This window comes from Ambystoma mexicanum, chromosome 2q (assembly GCF_040938575.1).
Source record: "Ambystoma mexicanum isolate Mex_15411 chromosome 2q, UKY_AmexF1_1, whole genome shotgun sequence".
NCBI lineage: Eukaryota > Metazoa > Chordata > Amphibia > Caudata > Ambystomatidae > Ambystoma > Ambystoma mexicanum.
This window is the reverse complement of record NC_090924.1, coordinates 1,337,723,736-1,337,742,996: the sequence shown is the minus strand read 5'-3', so window position 1 is coordinate 1,337,742,996 and position 19,261 is coordinate 1,337,723,736. Positions and strand designations below refer to the sequence as shown.

General features: G+C 45.1%; 1 protein-coding gene across 1 annotated transcript in view; it reads left to right on the top strand.

The window, feature by feature from the left end:
• The window catches only part of GADL1 (glutamate decarboxylase like 1), a 689,547-nt gene that overhangs the window by 372,169 nt on the left and 298,117 nt on the right, over positions 1-19,261 (top strand). The gene's annotated exons all lie outside the window — the stretch shown is intronic.

Below are 19,261 nucleotides of genomic sequence, written 5' to 3'. Positions count from 1 at the left end.
ATTGCAGACAATCTTCAAAGTCAATGTTTGCAAATTTCGCGAGACGGTTTGTCCTCATTGATTTGAAGTGTGGACAGTCCAAAATTAGATGTTTCATGGACTCAATCGGTTCATTACATAAGGGGAAACGACATTTGGTAATTGTAGGTTCTCCTTTGTTGATCCAAGTGGCAGTTCTTTCCCTGGTATGGTATAGGTTCGATCTATACCAAATATACGCTCGTCTTGTATGGTTGCATGGGAACAAATTGACATGATGGTATCTAGGAATGCGTTGTTTAAGAAAACTACCATATTCTTTGTACAATTTATAATCTGATATTCTTTCAATCGTTAACAGCCATTCCTGCTCGAAGAGCTTCTTTTTTGCAAAACCCGGTCGCAAGTATACATCTTCAATATTAATACATAAAGACTTCAAAAGAAGCTGCATACTAGTGTGATATTTGTTAAAGGAGGCTGAAATGGAGGAATCTAACATAGATTTTAGATCTTCGTACAAAGAGTTTGTTACGAAGACGCTCTGGGCACAGGTAAGTCTTCGTGGTAAGTATTTATTAAGATACAGGATATTAAGGCCCCCACAACACAGATGACTCCTCTCCTCCCGCAAGAGGCTTCAACTGACAAACCCAGGATCTTGAACAAAGCATAAACACTCACATAGAGTCTGTGACATCATCAGAACCTGAACTAGTAAACATTCCACTACATAGCTTTCCATGCAGCAGTGATCAACATCATAACAGAGTTTTTAGGTGGAAAATTAATTTTTACATAACTAGATAGTTTCTGCCATTTCCAACCTGCCGATAATGCAACCAAGCCAAACTCATGGCGTATTACTGCATTGGGTATACACATAGGGAAATGCATAGCAGATTTAATCAATGAACCTTGCGTGGAATCAAGAATTGTACTCACATCGCACAGACACATATCCAAGGAATACAAAATAACGCTTTCTATTTTTAACGTTAAGAACTCAATCATGGGAATTAATGAGAATTTGCAATATTTTAAATAAATCCTTTTTAGCTGGGATAAAAGAGGGCAGGACTTATTTCTGAGCAGTTCTGTCCATACATTAATGGAGTTTTGAGCACTAAAATTGTATCCCAAATACATTGCGCTAAGAGTACAAGGGATTTGAGTTTCCATGATCTCCCATTTGAATCCCTTACTATTTTGTTTCTTGCCAAGTTTTAAAATTGCCGTTTTTGCAGGATTTGGGGTAAGGTTATGAGCAACTGCAAATTCCTCGAAGAGCAATAGCTTAGGTTGTAGCCCTGCCGGAGTTGGGTCAAGAATAATGATATCATCTGCAAACGCAATCCATTTCATCCGTAATGAGCCAATTTTAACAGAGAAAAGGTTGCTATGGTCCGATTCCTTATCAAGGTCAGAAGATATAGATTAAAAAAGGTTGCCGCTAGATTGCAGCCTTGCCTAAGACCAATAGATGTACTAATGGAATCAGTTGTTCTTCCATCTGCAGAGATTTTTATTTTGTAGGAAGTGTTAGTGTGGAGTTTAATGAACCAATAAAGTAATACTGATACTGTGGGAATTCCCATTGTCCTCAGTTCACAAGAGATTCCGCACAATATTGTCAAAAGCTGATGACATATCTATCGTGGCTATGTAAACAGAATGTGGATTTGTTCCCTTAGTGCCAGCAATCAAGTGTGACATAATAGCAGCATTCAAAGAAGTACTCATGCCCTTCCTAAAACCTGTTTGGTATTTTGAGTACAGGTTATTTTCCTCGATGAACTTTTCAAGATCATGTAACAAAAGAATAGTGAACAATTTTGCGTGCGTATCAATAAAGCTGATAGGCCTATAGTTCTGTGGAAGAGAAGGATCGCACTTTTTGAATATTGGAACGATATTCGCAGTCGTCCATGAGGTGGGGATATGACCAGTACTGATAATAGAGTCAAATTGAATTTTCAAAATTTCCACCCAGAACTCGGGGTCAGCTTTATAAAGACAAGGAGGGAGCCCATCAGGGCCTGCTGATTTTCGAATAAGAAATTTTGGAAATTGCCCATTTAAGATCTTCCAATGACCATTCCAAGCGGGCGACCCTGATATAACTCAGCTGCATGTTAGGCACGTAATCAAATCTCGTAGGAACATGAAACTTCTCTGTTATATAGTCACACCATACTCGATCAGATATACAAAAGGACGTCACTAAAGGAATGCTTTTATCATCACTTTTGATAGTACGCCAATTTTTTCTCGTATCATGTGATGATATAGCTCTTATAAGGTCGCAATTTTCTTTATTATGTTTGAGAATATGGGCATGTCTGAGATTCCGCTTAAATACCTTCATGATTTGTAATCGCATAATACGATAATGCAATGCCCCTAGGCCTGAGGTTGTAAGTTGTCTAAGGGCCTTATTTTTTCCCTTTTTAAGAGTTAACAGGTGGAGTTGAACGGATGATGATGGTCGCTCCTAATATACCTTTTACTAAAGATGATAAGAGCATTAGTGATCACGTCGGTATAGCATTCAGTCAGTGAATGTTTGCTTACATGGTTAGGGAGGCCAAGTAAATATATTTTTTCCGAAACATGCTTGACAATTTGTTGGCACAATCCTTGACTCCATCTAATGTAAATTTGAGGACGATCAGACTCTACTAGAGCTAAAGCTGGCTCAATACCTAGTAGATTACATTCAAAATTCAAGTTGCAAGAAATACGTGCATGATCGCTAGAAAGAATGCAACTACATTTTAAGGTTGAAGTGAAGGCAGAAAGTTGTTGGTGACAAACATGAAGTCAATCATCGATGATTTAGATCCTCGGGACCATGTGATTTGCGGCTTCATGGCATCCCCGTGACGGTGTCCATGTCCCAATCTCCCAAAAACTCTCTGAATTTCGCCCCCCTTTCACGAGAAAGAGTGGACGATTTAGATGATCCACATTCACTCAAGGACTTACAATCATAATTAAAATCACCTCCAATGATAATTTATAAGGCTTGATATCTGTCCTTTTCTACTAACCACTCTAAAAAAACTCTAATATCCATTCTCGTTCTCAGCAAACTTGACTACAAGCCCCCTCCTTGGCCTTTCTCTCTACTCTTCCTCACTCTAGACAAAGATTACAATTTACACCCTACCCAGAACCTCCCCCACTTCTACCTACCAACAACATGTTGAATGTCTCTCATGCACAACCACTCTTTTTACAAGATCCTTCTCTTATTCTACAAAGCTATAAATGGTCTTGCTCCCAAGTACCGTCTGATTCTATCTCAATTTACTCACCATCTGTTTCCCTCTAATCCTCCTCTGTACTCAACCTCACTGTCAGATGCCTCATCTCAATCCCCTCACCTCCCCTGTGCCTCGTCTTGCTTCCGCTCCTAATCCCTACTCTCCCTTCTTTGCTGGAACCCAGTTTAATTTCACTTACTATCTCCATCCGTCCTCTTAGCCATCATCTCAAACTGACAGCACCATTGCCTCCAGTAAAACTTAGTAATGTATGTTTGTACATTTAAATAGTATTCCTCTTTGGATTGAAAATATTGCACCCTTAGGGTAATATTACCTTTGTAAACCATCTGTTCTCTTATATGTATTTTTATTTCTTTTTATTTTGTTTTGTCCCTGGTATGTGCCCCAATTTTTCACACACCCATAAGCTGGCTCACCATCTGTTCTAATCTGTGTGGTATTGCAAAGGTATCCCTTGTGGAAATACCTTTGTCATCTGCACATGTGTTATGTAAGTCATGTCTGATTGAAATTGACCTCCTTGTTCTTGAAATAAATGCAAATACAAATAAATACATTGTGGTCTAAACAGAGGTGATCTCATGGGATGTAAACTGAACTCCATTGTCAGAAACTATACTTCCACCAAGCAATTCCAATCATTGTGTGTATGGTCATAGCACTGGTGATCGCCAGTAGGTAGCATACTTCAATCCATTTAGCAGTGCATTGTTTTTAGAATTACTACATAAGCTTGATCTGATGTCATGTAGTCTAGTTCCCTTCCCGTTTGTAATAGGAAGCATGTACGTATTAAGGCCATCCACTCATTATGTTGCTGGAAAAAGAACAGTTAGGGAAACAATGGGCCTCATTACAATTGCGGGGGTGCATGTAAAAATGACGGTAATGCAGGTTTAATACCTTTACCACCATACTGCTGCATTACCACACCACCGTACTAGTTTGGTTGTAAGGTGGAGGATTTATGTCCAAGTAAATCTTCCACCTTACTGCATAAATTGGCTAAATCAGCCAAATGAAGAGTCATATGGACTTCCAATATGGGGATTAAAACCACCCTGCTTCCACTTGTAAGCCGATGGTAGATCTATGGGACCGAGTTTGGCTTTACTGCTGATTTACCACCAAACTTGTGATGAGGCCCAAAGTTTGTGCTCCCATTTTACAGCATTTTCCCACATATTTTAGGACTGAAGTTTATTTATGCAATCATATTCATCCTAAACATGTGGGAAGATCAATTATATGGAGTAAAAAAATGCTGTTGACCACAATGTCTTTTCCTCCAACGTGCTGCCCGATGAAGATTTCAACTTCTGCATCCGGCGTATGCCACCACTAACTTTCCCTAAAGCACTGTTTGGTCATTGTGATGCCTAGACAGGGTTTGTGCACTCTGGAGATCTGTGGAGAATGTAACACTATATGGGACACACACTTATCCCGTTACAAAATTAGCTCATCTTCTTCTGACAGTTATTCATGTATCTTTCAGTACATTTGTAGGCTTAGGGCAAGAGGCATTTTGGAAGAGCTCCCTACCTTTGTGTAGGATTTGAGTTATTTTAAAGTCTGCACCTTTTGCACATAATCGAGCCACATTGTTGTATACCCCCAGGAAGGCATATTGAATCTAGACCATAACACATTCCTACTTGTCCAACTGTATGTTGTCCACATCAGGAATGGGCATTCTGAAGAGACCATTTGACTTCTCCTTTTGCTGTCATGGTAAATGAATTGTCAAAATTAAAGGACTGCTTTTTCATTGAGGAAATTACTTTTTCTGCAAAAACGACCATTACCTGCTGCTAGCCTTATCCCAGCACTGCGAGCTGCCAAGAGGCTCTTGCTGGGTGTGCTTACTTCCTGGAGGAGGTGGAGCCGATTCACGAGCACATGACAACGCACGTGACTTTCCTTGCATCTTCAAAAGGCAGACACAACCACCCTTGCAGCGTTAAGCCCGACAGGAGTCAAGCCCAGCGACTGTTGAGCGACGGTTTGGCGCTGAAGGCGTGACTACTAGGCGGGAGACTGCAGAGGTATTAGCTCTTTGATCCCGGCCCTGAGACTGAGGTAAGTCCCGCTTTGTCGCATTGTCACGGCGTAGCGGGGAGCTAGAGAGGAAATAAACCATAACGCTCTTTTAAATTAGCAGAGTAGTAGAGTGGCACGTTGCCTTAGAGGATATTGAAATCGTGGTGGTTCACTCAAAGAGATTGCCTGTGTGGCTGTCAACAAATATTAATGTTTACACTCTGCACAGGCATGCCCGGCCCTGAAAAACTGCGTACTATATTTCACCCCACTTTGAAAGAAACTCTTGTATCTACACCAAAATTAGCCCGCTCCCGGGTGAAAAGTGCGCCCTGGGATGATCGACCTTCACGAAAAATAACTCATTCTACCATTGGAACTGGTGATTTGCACAATTTTGGGTTTGCCGCCATAACTTCCCCTGCTCTAAGGAAACCTATAGCAGAATCAATAAATTTGAGTGTCTCGACTGTGGAGGCACGACCAATCTTAAATAATCAAGAAGGTGCCATAGCTCAGCAATTGTTAATGAGTTCTCCTTCTAATATGGAAGAGAATGATGGGACTAAGGATGCTAAACACTTGTGTAACTCTTCCTTATCTGATACTATGATTTTGCAGAATGTCCGCTCTGGAACTGCTGTACCCTTGTTGAACACGTCTGATGTAGAGGGGGTGACGGATGTTGCAGTTATAGAATTGGAATCCTCGGATTCCTGTTTCATAGCCAGCGTAGTTGAATCCGACCTATCAAAAACAAGACTATGTTTCAGGAGACGAATACATCAGAGTCAGAATCCTCTATATCTTACATCCCTCCAACCCCTAGGAGTCAGACTAGGAATGAGTCGATTACAAATATGGGTTCACAATTTAAAGAACCTTCTGTGATGACTGTGGAAAATATGAATACATCTCTAATGTCTCTTGCTAGATTGTTTGAAGCTCTAAACTCCAAGGTAGACCTTATTCATATTAATTTGGAAAATATAACTATATGGCAAATAAATTGCGGTGATTCATTGGTTCAGAAACAGGTTTCAGATGAGAAAGAAACGGAAGTACTGGCGAAACATTTTGAGGACATTGCATCATTGTATAAAAAACTAATGGGCCAATTGCAATTGAATTTACGATCAGAAACTCAAGCAATAGAGGGTAAACCAAAAAGCTCAAAGACTGTAGCTCCTTGTGTAGAGGAAAATCAAATTAAATATGCAAAGTTACAACGTGTGGAGACAGTAGTTTCCGTATGTGGAAGGCATCATATATGAAATTTCTCTGGATGCTGCAACAAATGTACAAGGGGGCTTACAATTAACTGGTGTTAGTGAAACCGGTAAGCCGCCGGAGGTGGTCATGCTTAAGGACAAAATTACCAAACCCAGTAAAGAGGCGTACACAATATTTGCTAAAAATCCAGCTACTAAGAAAACGGATCGTAGAACCAACTTGAAGAAAACAAAAAATCAAAAAGCCAAGAGTGTAAATGGGAGTGGACAAACAAAGCAGTTCTTTAAGTCTATCTCCAAACCAGTGAATTGTTCCACATTAGCAGCAAATGCGATCACCAAAAAATATTTGAATCAAACCTTGGAAAGAGATAAGACTTTAAAGAATGGTAAAAATGTGCTACAAGTTGATTTATCGCATTCCCCCTTGGATAAGTTGGTACAGGTTGCAGAGGGGCTGAACTATAGCCAGGTGAGTTTGGATGCTGAGCCTAGTAGAAAGAACAAGGTCGTGAAGCATGGATCAATACCAAATAGACAAGAGCTCAGAAAAGCTGTGGATGAATATATGAGCAAAGTCAATGCTTAGTCAAATGTGACCCATCCTTTAGCTAAACAAACTATTCAATCGAATTAGAAGATAGGCTCGCAGAAAGAAACTAAAACAAACTCAATGGGATCCTCTGTAAGAAACCAAGCTAAAATAGAGGAGAAAGAAATGAGTGAAAAGTCTGCTTTTCCGGACATGCAGAATGATCTGCAAAATAATATTCTAAATACAATCAAAGACTGCTTAGTAGCCTTAACTGTTGAACAGAAGACACTAAAATCCTCTATGAAAGTGATATTAGATAATAAATTTGAAGCAGCCATTAGGTGTGAGGAAAAAGTGTCGTTGAAGAATGTCTCATTCAAATTACTTTCTGAGAAAGAGAATTGTGCTTCACATCAAGAAAGTAAATTAAAAATGAAAGAGGGGAGTTCTAAGGGGACAGTAAGGAATACAAAAACATCTCCAATGTACTCAGTGTTCATCAGTTGTCGGGAAGGCACCTTTCCTTTATATATTTTAAATAGAATGAGTATTCTACAACTATTCTCTGACATAGACAGTTTAGAGGACATAGTCTCAGGAGATATCCAACAAATTGAATTTCCGGATGACAATGACTCGACTGTATCATGTATATGGATAAAGTCGCGCATCATTTATAATATGATATGGTCTGCAAAATCTGCTTTATATGACCTTGGATTTATGTTAATCGCTACCACAAAAGAGAACCTATCTGAGGTGGCGCTACAACAGCCTCGAATGCAAGAGGATAAAAGTGAGAGTGTGGCAAAAATGACATGTAATTGTAATAAAACCTAACTAGAATTTAATGAGGTATGTCCAGCAAATCATAATATAATTATTTTGAGTTGGAACACGAGAGGGCATAAGCACTTACTCAATAATGATAATTGTTTTTTTAAGAAATGTGATTTAGTGTTGTTGCAGGAAACTTGGCTAAGTGTACCTTTGTCATGGGATAACCATTTTGTCCATTTATTACCAGCAATAAAGGGTCAAAGAGGCAGGCCAATGTCTGGCCTAGTTACTATATTACTATATCAAACATGACTACTACAAACAATATAGCTGAGTGGCCCTCTACGAATCCCTTTGTGCAATGTTCCATAATAGAAATACAAAACTCAAAATTTGCAATAATTACCATATATTGGAACCCAATTGCAATTATAGCTGATAAACTCTTCAAAGATATGAATTTATTGATGGAACAAATTATGATTACTCAAAACATTGACCATGTGATTATAGCTGCGGATTTGAATATTCATTTGGTGGCAGCAGGGAGAAAAAGGAATTCGGAACGGGCCACGCAGTGGCTCGACTTTGTCAAGGCTTGGGACTTAATTATGTTTAATGGAGCACTAGAGTCTGACTCCCCTCCTTCGCATACTTGGTCAAGCGGAGGACAAAAGGCAACTATTGATTATATGTTTGTGGACAGAGGTTTGTTTGCTAAAACTGTTGAATTCTCTGTTGTGCAAACATCAGCGAGTGATCATATGATGGTGGAAGCAGAATTTGCGCTACATCAGCCCCTAAAAGTTCAATCACAACAAAAAATGTTGGGGAATTTAGTCATCAATCCACAAAGGAATAGACTGCATTAGACTGCTCCAGTGTTAAAAGATTTTGCGGGCAGCTTAAGGGAAGATCGATACTGTGCTGAGAGAGGATTGATGCCTCTGGAGTACTCTGATAAAATACACCTATTTGCACTTGCTTCTGATAATAACAAGTACAGCATTGTACGAACTCATACATTTGATAATTCTGTAAGAATTAGAAAAATGGTTTTCCGAAAAGAAAAGAGACAGATTCTCCTGCTGTCAGCACAGAAGCATGAATTAGCGCTACGCCAAAATAAAAACAAAGTATAAAAACTGGATTCGTATGCATAAGGCTACTATGAACCAAAATGATGGTGAACACTGGTTGGAAGTATTTAAGAACAAACGCTCATCACAAATTTGGAAGTTGCTAAATATGAGTTCAACTCGCCCGCAGATGCAATTGCAATTAAATGGGGTTGCTGAAAAAGATTGGGTGAGCTATTTCAGCAACATGTATGCACTTCTTCAAACAAGTATTGCACAAGTAATCCCCAATTGGAAAAATACTCCCTTTTCAATTACATTTGACCAAGAGGATGTGCTATACTATATTAAAAGGGCGAGCTCTTCAAGAGCTCCTGGGCCGGATGGCATATCAAATTTTGTCATGAAACAGACCCCGACAATATGGGCATCCATATTATATGCTGTTTTTCAGACATTATTGATAAAACAAAGTGTGCCAGCGTCTTGGTGTAAAGCGATTACAGTGCCAATTTATAAGAAAGGAGAGCGAACAAACCCAGCCAACTATCGGCCTATATCTCTCCTGGATGCGCCAGGGAAGATCTTCAGCAGAATCGTACTAAGAGATCTTAATGCCTGGATGATTAAGGAGAAATGCTGCGATCTGTTTCAAACAGGATTTGTCGCAGGCTTTGGCACAGCGATTAATATTACAAATCTAAATGTAATCAAGGAGCTCTATGCGTCGAAAAAACAACCGCTTTATCTGGCATATGTAGACTTGCGAGTTGCCTTTGATTCGGTAGATCGCCATTTGCTAATTCAAAAACCAGTGAGTTTTGGGTGTCCTTCAGCATTAGTCTCTATAATACACTTAGTGCATTCAAACACCTCAATGCAAGTAAAACTGAATTTGGATGGCCTTTTGTCTGAGGTGATTTTGACTGAGCGAGGCTTAAAACAAGGGTGCATACTAGCGTCCACTCTATTTAATCTATTCATTTTGGATCTAGGATTGGATATTATGAAAGTAACGCATGATGCACCAATACTTGAAAGGCATCCATCGCATGGCTTTTGTATGCAGATGACCTTGTACTTATCTCACAGACGCCTAGTGGTCTGCAAAACATGTTACATAAACTAGATTTGTATGTTGATAAAAACAACTTAACATTAAATCTGAAAACAACTCTAATTATGATACTAGGCAAAAAGAAAAAAAGACAAAAAAACTGCTTGAATTGGGTCCTGAAAAACCAAAAGCTTACTATAGTTGATGAATATAAATACCTTGGAGTATTATTCAGCAACTCTATTGTGAATAAACCTCAGCTAAACGGTATAAATAATAAACTAAAAGTGCTCACCTCTCAAGCAAGGATTCTCCAATATAAGCTTGGGAAATTCTCTTCTGCACATATTCTTGTATTTTTTCAACAAAAGTGGTACCTATCATCACCTATGGAGCTGAGACATGGCTGCCGCAAAACATAATTTACTGGAATAAACTAGAAGCACAGTTTTGGAAAAGAGTATTGAATCTCCCTAATTCAACTCCTACTGCTCTTCTTCGTTTTGAGCTGGGCAACTTATCTATACACGTACAAGTAGCCTGGAAAATGTGTACTAGGTTTAGCTGAAAAAAACGTGCTTTCAGTATTGGCAAATCACTTATTAAGATCAGAAAATGCATTCCCGTTGAAATGGAGAGCGGCTGTAATTGCAGATATGAGTGACGATAACATCTCGCTTGATACTCTGTTAAATTACCCTAACAAAGCAAAACTGAAATTGCACCAGTATGATTGGAATAACATCCAACAAAAATGTCTGCAATTAAAGGATTTTGATAGAGCGCTTTTCGGTCATAAAATATTTCGACAGGCGGCAGACTAGTTACTAAAATGTCCTTCGTTCAATTTAAGAAATCAAATATTACGGTTTCGTTTGAACCTGTGGCCAACCAACAAGATATTAGTAAGAAGTGGTCTATTACAAGTCGAAAACGTAAGGTGTCGATTCTGTAAAGTATCAAATACTAAAGAAACATTAAGGCATTTATTAATTGATTGTGATGAATTAAGAATGCAGAGAGAAGTGATGATGAAGAAAGTAACACAACATCACCTTATTAAGCGGTCAAATGATGAATTGTGGCATGAGTTATTTGCCACTCCAAAAATTGCCATAAGAATAGTGACAATGCAATTTTTAAATACAGTATTGCTCACTACAGGCTCTGAGGAATAAATGATTTTAGTAAATGATCGATTACTAGTGGTTAAAGCAATGTATAATTGAAGAAATGTGTGGCTTATATCCACTTATATGCTGAAATGTATTCATTATTATTTATGATGTTATTATCTTCATAAGTGTTTGTCAATTAGCATTGAGCCTAATGTTGTTTTTAAGTATGTATCTCAAAGTCGATAACAGACAGTTCCATCTGTAACTTTTAATGTTTGATGTATCGTAGAGAAAAGTTGTATGTGATTATTCTATATGCCTATGATGTTTGTTTTGAAAGGTTAATTAATTAGCCAACCCAAAAAATAAATAAATAAATAAATTAAAGTCCTACAGCTTTTCAGCTAGTCTCTGGGTCTTTGAGGAAACCAAGGATCCTTTTGTGCCAGTATTTCCTCTCCTTCACCAAGTAAATCTTTTCTGGGTTTGTGTGAGAAATGCAACTAGGTGCTCTTTAGATGTGTCCTAATAGAATTATAATCCCTCTAAACATTAAGCACTGGCATCCACTGGGAGAAACTGTTGGGCATAGAAGGTTGGAATGTACCGGTGTTACGCCGGATGGTGGAGGCCTTTTTCATGAGATTTCTAAGGGGCTTGGTTGTGTTACTAAATCTATCTTGAAGAAACCTGGTGTTCTACTCAGTTAGGCCCATACAAGAACATGATTTATCATGTTTATGTGTAGCAGGAACATTCTTAGTCATGTTGACGTGTGCCAATGCAGAGTGTCATAGCACCTCACCACATAATCCAAACAATCCAATAGGAACCTGTTTTCTGCTTGTGTAAACACTGGTGTGGAGGATGTATTGAATATGATGCATTTGTGTGTGTTTGTGAAGGGTGTAAACAAGTGTGGGTGGTTAGGGGGGTGCATACAGCGGCAAGGTGCAGATGAGGAAATGGAGGTGTTGCAAGCTTTTGACAAAGGAATGGTGGTGAGCCATGGGAGTATGTATGGTGAAAATAATTGCAGCATAACTGAAGGCTGCAGCGTGGAAAAATGTGAGAGCTCAAACCTCTGAATCCTGTCTGAGGCACGCTCAGGCCATGGTGAGGCATGGATAGGCAGCAGTAGAGAGATTGACTTGTGATCGAGCTGCGGTAGAGAGCAGAGCAGAGTGAAAAGGCAGAGGCTGTGCGCAGGTTGTGATGATAATGAAATCAATAATAAAAGTTCATCAAGCTACCTGATTTTCATACAGCTGTGAAGAAAGGGACACAAAAACTAGCATTGTATCCCCATCCCAAAATGGTGGCACCTGAGCACAGAAACCTCAACGGTTTTATGGGGATTTACACAATGAGCCTCATACAGATGAGCAAGACACATTTACGGGGTAGTTCATAGATTTCAGCGCAGAGGCAGCGCACGCAAACAGCGCAGAGAGGGAGCATGCACCAGGGTGCACCAGTCGGGTGCGCTAAACAGCATTCTGGCGCACCGCGTATTCATGGAATTGGCAAGCCATTTTGAGCGCTGGCACAGAGAACATCGCGCAGCGCCATATACGCCCCTAAGAACGCCCCTTGCGCAAGGAAAAACCATTGAAATCCCCAATGCAACACAAAGGGTCGTGCTAACCCTGGACCAGCTAACAGGGCTGCTACACTGTAATCGCGCGAGCGGGGAACGAGTATTCCTGGGGTGCGCGGGTACTTTCACATGGAATTTCGCTTGCAGAGCTGGGTACGTGTATTCTGAGGGGTGCGCGGGTACTTTCACACGCGATTCCGCTTGCAGAGCGGGGTACGTGTATCCAGTGGGGTGCGCGTGGGAGTCTCACATGCGATAGGCGTTGGCCATGCGGGGTACGTGTATTTCTGGGGTGCACGGGGAGTTTCACATGCGATTCCGCTTGCAGAGCAGGGTACGTGTATTCTGAGGGGTGCGCGGGTACTTTCACACGTGATTACGCTTGCACAGCGGGGTACGTGTATCCAGTGGAGTGCGCGGGGAGTCTCACATGCGATAAGCCTTGGGCAAGCGGGGTACATGTATTCCTGTGGTGCGCGGGTACTTTCACAAGGGATTTCACTTGCAGAGCGGAGTACATGTATCCAGTGGGGTGCACAGGGAGTCTCACACGTGATAGGCCTTGGGCGAGCGGGGTACGTGTATTCCTGGGGTGATCGGGGAGTTTCACATGCGATTTCGCTTGCAGAGCGGGGTACGTGTATCCAGTGGGGTGCGCGGGGAGACTCACACGCGATAGGCCTTGGGAGAGCGGGGTACGTGTCATACCTGGGCTGCGAGGGTACTTTCACACGCAATTTTGCTTGCAGAGCGGGGTACGTGTATCCAGTCTGGTGCGCGGGGAGTCTCACACGCAATAGGCCTTAGGCGAGCGGGGTACGTGTATTCCTGGGGTGCGCGGGTACTTTCACACACGCTTTCGCTTGCAGAACTGGGTACGTGTATCCAGTGGGGTGTGCGGGGTGTTTCATACATGAATTGGCAATGTGGGTCCTCCCAGGTGTGCCCTCTACCCCCTCCACAGCCCCTGCAGGCAGCCCACACCACAGGGGACTACCCTGCACCCCTGGTCATTTCCCGCAGGCAGCCCATCCACCATGGGCATGCACCCCAGCCAGGCCACATGTCACCTTTCACTAGTGATCACCAACTCATGTCCCTCTGCACCCCCCACCCACCCAGCATTAGCGGGCACCTGCCAGCAGGCCACGACTCATGCCCCCCTGCACCCCCACCCACTGAGCATTGACGGGCACCTGCCAGCAGGCCCGACTCATTTCCCCCTGCACCCCCACCCACCCAGCATCGACAGGCACCTGCCAGCAGACCCCTACTCATGTCCCCCTGCACCCTCCCCCACTCATCATTGAGGGACACCTGCCAGCAGGCCCAGATTCATGTCCCCTTTCACCCCCACCCACCCACCCAGCATTGAGGGGCACCTGCCAGCAGGCCCCGACTCATGTCCCCCTGCACCCCCACCCACCCAGCATTGACGGGCACCTGCAAGCAGGCCCTGACTCATGTCCCCCTGCACCCCCACCCACCCAGCATTGACGGGCACCTGCCAGCAGGCCCCGACTCATGTCCCCCTGCACCCTCACCCACCCAGCATTGAGGGACACCTGCCAGCAGGCCCAGATTCATGTCCCCCTGCACCCCCACCCACACAGCATTGATGGGCACCTGCCAGCAGGCCCCAACTCATGTCCCCCTGCACCGCCACCCACCCAGCATTGACGGGCACCTGCCAGCAGGCCCCGACTCATCTCCCCCTGCACCCCCACACACCCAGCATTGAGGGGCACCTGCCAGCAGGCCCTGACTCATATCCCCCTGCACCCCTACCCACCCAGCATTGAGGGGCACCTGCCAGCAGGCCCCGACTCATGTCCCCCTGCACCCCACCCACCCAGCATTGACGGGCACCTGCCAGCAGGCCCCGACTCATGTCCCGTGCGCCCCCACCCACCCATCATTGTGGGGCACCTGCCAGCAGGCCCCGACTCATGTCCCCCTGCACCCCCGCCCACCCAGCATTGACAGGCACCTGCCAGCAGGCCCTGACTTATGTCCCCCTGCATCCCCACCCACCCAGCATTGAGGGGCACATGCCAGCAGGCCCGACTTATTTCCCCCTGCAGCCCCACCCACCCAGCATTGGCGGGCTCCTGTCAGCAGGCCCCGACTCATGTCCCCCCCCCCAACACGTCATAAAGATGCCCAATCATGGGCCTCATGTCCACCAAAATCCCACAGCACGCCACCCCAGTCTTGAGACGCAATGAATTTCCCAATCCACCCCACACTGACATGCCTATCTCATGACACAAACCAAAAGTCAACTATGTACATCAACACATGTCTGTCACTCACACATGGAAGTAAAATATCTAAATGTATTATGAACAAAATGAATGTAATGAAATGAAAGCATAAAAAAAGTCAAACATGAAATTAAATGCATGTCCAAAACATAATAAAATGAAATTTAGAACCAATCCAAAGAAATCGAAAAGAAAAATCGTCCAAACTCTCCGTCCACCAAAGCAAACCCAAAGGAAACGTAAAATGTCAAATCTATTGATCCATGGTGAATTCCCCAAAAAAAGTTCTCAAAAATCCAATGTTCAACTATTTCAAATGAATTTTCAAAGGGTCCATGAGCCCAACGAAAGAAATGAAACCTATCAAAGAAACTACCTAACAAATAACTATATACAAAAGTGTGGGGCATAGTCCAATCACCCCAAAATAAAACAAAACGAAAATGAAACCTAACACTAAAAACTATATACAATGACGGCGGGATAGTCCGACGGCTCACTTTCTGATTTCCCGGGCCAGGGCATTATCAAACTCCTGCTCTATGTCCTGGAGATGGTGCCATGTTCAACTCCAACTCCCTGTGAATTGCCTCGAGGCACTCGGCCCACCTCAGCGCCCTCCGCATGGAGTTCTCCGCCATGACCATTGTGAGCTGTGCCTCTTCCGCCCGCCGCCGCTCCGCACCTATGGCCTGGCCCAACCACTGCCACACGGAAGACACTCCCAATCCTGGGTCCTCCTGTCCTCTGGCCGATGCCTGCCCCTCGGATGTTGATGGCCCGAGCCATCATCGCTCCCACCTTGTTGCTGCTGCTGCTGTGCCTGTGCCCTGGCTCTTGCTGCCTGCACGTCCTCCTTCGGCTGGGGTGCAGTTGTTGTATTGGCCACCCCTGCTGGACATCTGACTCCCGACTGTGGCAGGGATGTGTCCTCCACCAGCCTGGCCGCTGGGTCAGAGGCAGCTCCACAGGGTCACCAGGAGATACATGGGTGGGAAGATGGCAGGGAGGACGACTGGCGCACAGGGTGTTAGGTGAGGAGGGGGTCAAAAGAAGGTCCAGCACACAGAGGAATCCAGCACTGGTGACACGTCCCAGTAGGTCGACGCGGTCAAAGAGGCATCCGAGATGACGTGCAGTGTCTTCACAAAAACACTGCAGGTTACCTCGCATGTCCCGTTGACGCAATGCTATCCCAGCCAGGACAGGCTCAACCCGGTCCCGGATTGCCACGTCCACAGGGAGAGGAAGGCCAGTTGTTGTGCGCTCATCCCCTCCCTGAAAACGGGTCTGGACGTAGGCATCCCTGCTGGTGCAGGATGATGCAGTAACAGGATCGGGAACAGGATTACACACAGGCACCTCCATGGCGGCCTGTGCTGCCTCCTGTCCCTGCCCCTGCACTGTACCACTAGCACCAGTGGAATCCCCACCTCCAGACCCGTGTGTGTCCCTTCCATGGCCTCCTCCTCCACCAACCCCCCACCAACCTGGATGACTCTGTGCCATCTTCCTCCGTCGGACCCTGTGGGGTCTCAGCTGCCCCTTCTGCTGCTGAGGAGTCCACCTCCGACCTCCGCCTCTTGGACCTACCCTCAGCAGCTGCGGCCTGGAACGTGGCACCAGACTCCTCACTCCCCGATGAGATGGCACCCTGGGAGGGGAACCGGGCCTTGCGTCTCCGGCTCGCGGTGCGAACCCTGCCGCTTTGCTCCACAGCACCCTCTCCGCCCTCTTCATCAGTTGACGCTGCAGACAGGGAGAGATAGAACAGAGGCATCAGGGCACTGTACAATGGACTGATACACACATGACAGTTGTACATGAGTGGCAGTATCAAACTTCAGACATGGCATCACACTCCCCAACACACATGTCATTTCAACTCACACACATAAGCAAATCAACAGGAATATTGCACCAGGCAGCACCATCCATACACAAACAACAGCACAGGAGCCGAAGGTGAGCCTGACATCACATGCAACACGGGGAGTGCAGAACACATGCACACACACCACCAGACTTACATGCATCTGTACATCTCCACCACCTGTCGCAGTGATGTCATCGCCATCCATGTCACATCTGGCATTTCGCCTTCTACATGTCAGTGTCACATGCATCCTTGTTGCATCACAGTTGCACACTTGTCAAATACACACAAATGCACATGTACATAGTGCAGATACATGCAGCAATAACCAGCATCCATGTGTGACACCACAATGATGCCACAGTACATACATATAACTTTTACATGTGTGCACCCACACATGCATTTAGCCATCATGCTTGTCAACACATACACCATCGATGTGTCTCACACATGAGAGGAATCACATGTGGCAAGTACACGTCCCTGTACATACGCATCCATACATGGCCCTACAAAGACATGTGCAGCCTGCACACTCCTGGTACACCACAACACGCACAGCATCAAATCAGTACCCATGTACACTTACCGCTCGACTCCAGACGGGTCTGCCTCTCAAGGACCTGGACATGGAGCGCTGGGCGTATATGTTCCAGGACCCTCATTTGGTTGTTGGTTAGGTGGACCCGGCACCCCTCGGCATCCGCTGCCTTCAATAGGTGCCGGGCCTTGTTGAGTGTCCTGGACTTGAAGTCCTCCCAGCGCTTCCGGACGTGTAGAATGTCGCAGACTGCCACCCCCTCCTCATTGATGGCAGTCACGATGTCCATCCAGATCCTCTTCTGTCCTTCATTGTCGGCGCACAAACTTCCAAAGAGGGCATCATAATGCCCCAGGACTTGCTCCATCAGGATACCTACTTCACTGGCACTGAAGCTGGTGGCCCTCTGCCTCTTTGGCTGGGGGTTGCCAGTGGTGCCAGATGGTGTTGTGTCCGACATGGCAACCCCAGAGGCAGGTGTGGGTGGGCAACTAGGTCCTGGGGCTGGGCTGTGGAGCATTGGTATCCCAGTTGCGTGTCTTCTGTTCCAGCAGGGGTGGTCACAGCAACTGCACCCCTGCAGATGGTTGACGTGCAGGCACCAAAAAGCAGGGCACGTGGGCAGCAGGCAGGCAGGCAGGCAGGCAGCAACAGATGGCAGGTGGGAGCATGCTCGGGGTTCTGGGGGGCAGGAAAATGGCCTTTCGGGCAGGAGCGTGGTCTTCTGTGTGTTGTCACTTGGCCAGCTTGATACAGAGTGATTTGGCACATGAAAAAAGTGCACGTCAGCATGTAAATAGAGGAAAGGACCTAAGCACGTAAGCGCGTCTGTGACGTTACGCACGCGTGCGTTTCCCACAACACGGGTGCATGTTTATTGTACACGTGAAAAAAGTGCACGTCCGGGTGTCACTGCGTGTGATTGGAGGAAAGGCCCTTAGTGTGTAGGCGCCTAAGTGACGTTGCAAGTGTGGGCTGGATTAAAGGTACATGTAGGACGCCATTTTCTTGTACGTGCTTTTTATGGAGAGCGAGCGGGTGATACTTGTACTTCTTGTCGGTGCACACATGATTACTTCACAACGGTTCCAGTTCGTACTCCCTGTTTCCTCAGACTGCGTTCTTTTCGTCTTTTGGCAGGGGTGTTGCCAACGCGCATATGCGCGTCTTTTTCACGTTCTTATTCCAGGCAGACGGTGAGTCGCGCAAGTATTTACCAACTGTGGTTGCCCCTGTGTGTCACGTACCCCTTCAGAGGTATTTGTAGGCTGTGTGTAACACGCGTACGCTTATTTTTGTGTTTCTGGGTGCCACAGCGTAGTGCGGGTTCATTTTTCCACGCACGTGGTCTACCAGGGGTTGCGTGCACGTTTAATTTTGTTTTTGGGTGCCTGTGCATTGCATGACCCATCTTCTTCCCCCAGGGGTCACAGAAAGCCTTGCTAGAGCACTAGGGTACGAATTCCATCTAGTACCCTACATCTTTCACCCCAATTGCCCAGGACAATTGTTTACTGAAACTCCCATACGCACAACAACATCAGTGCCATGGTTGGGAGGCGACCAAGCAGTAAGGGAGGCAAAGGTGGCCGACCTCCAAAAGGTGGGCGCGGTAGGGGACGTGGCCAGGATGTGCAGGGTGCCCCAAGATGCCAGTGTGTGGAGGACCAATCGGGGCCACCTATGCCCCACCCAATGGTTGTGGGAAATGTAGCTGACACCATCCCAGCTCAGCCCTGTTAAACCGGCCCATTTTGTCAACTGAACCGGCACAGGATGACTCCAGGCTGACTTCCAGGTCACCAAGTCTAAGCCACGTGTGGTGGTGAAAGTTTCTGTCACCAGGCCACGTGGATCT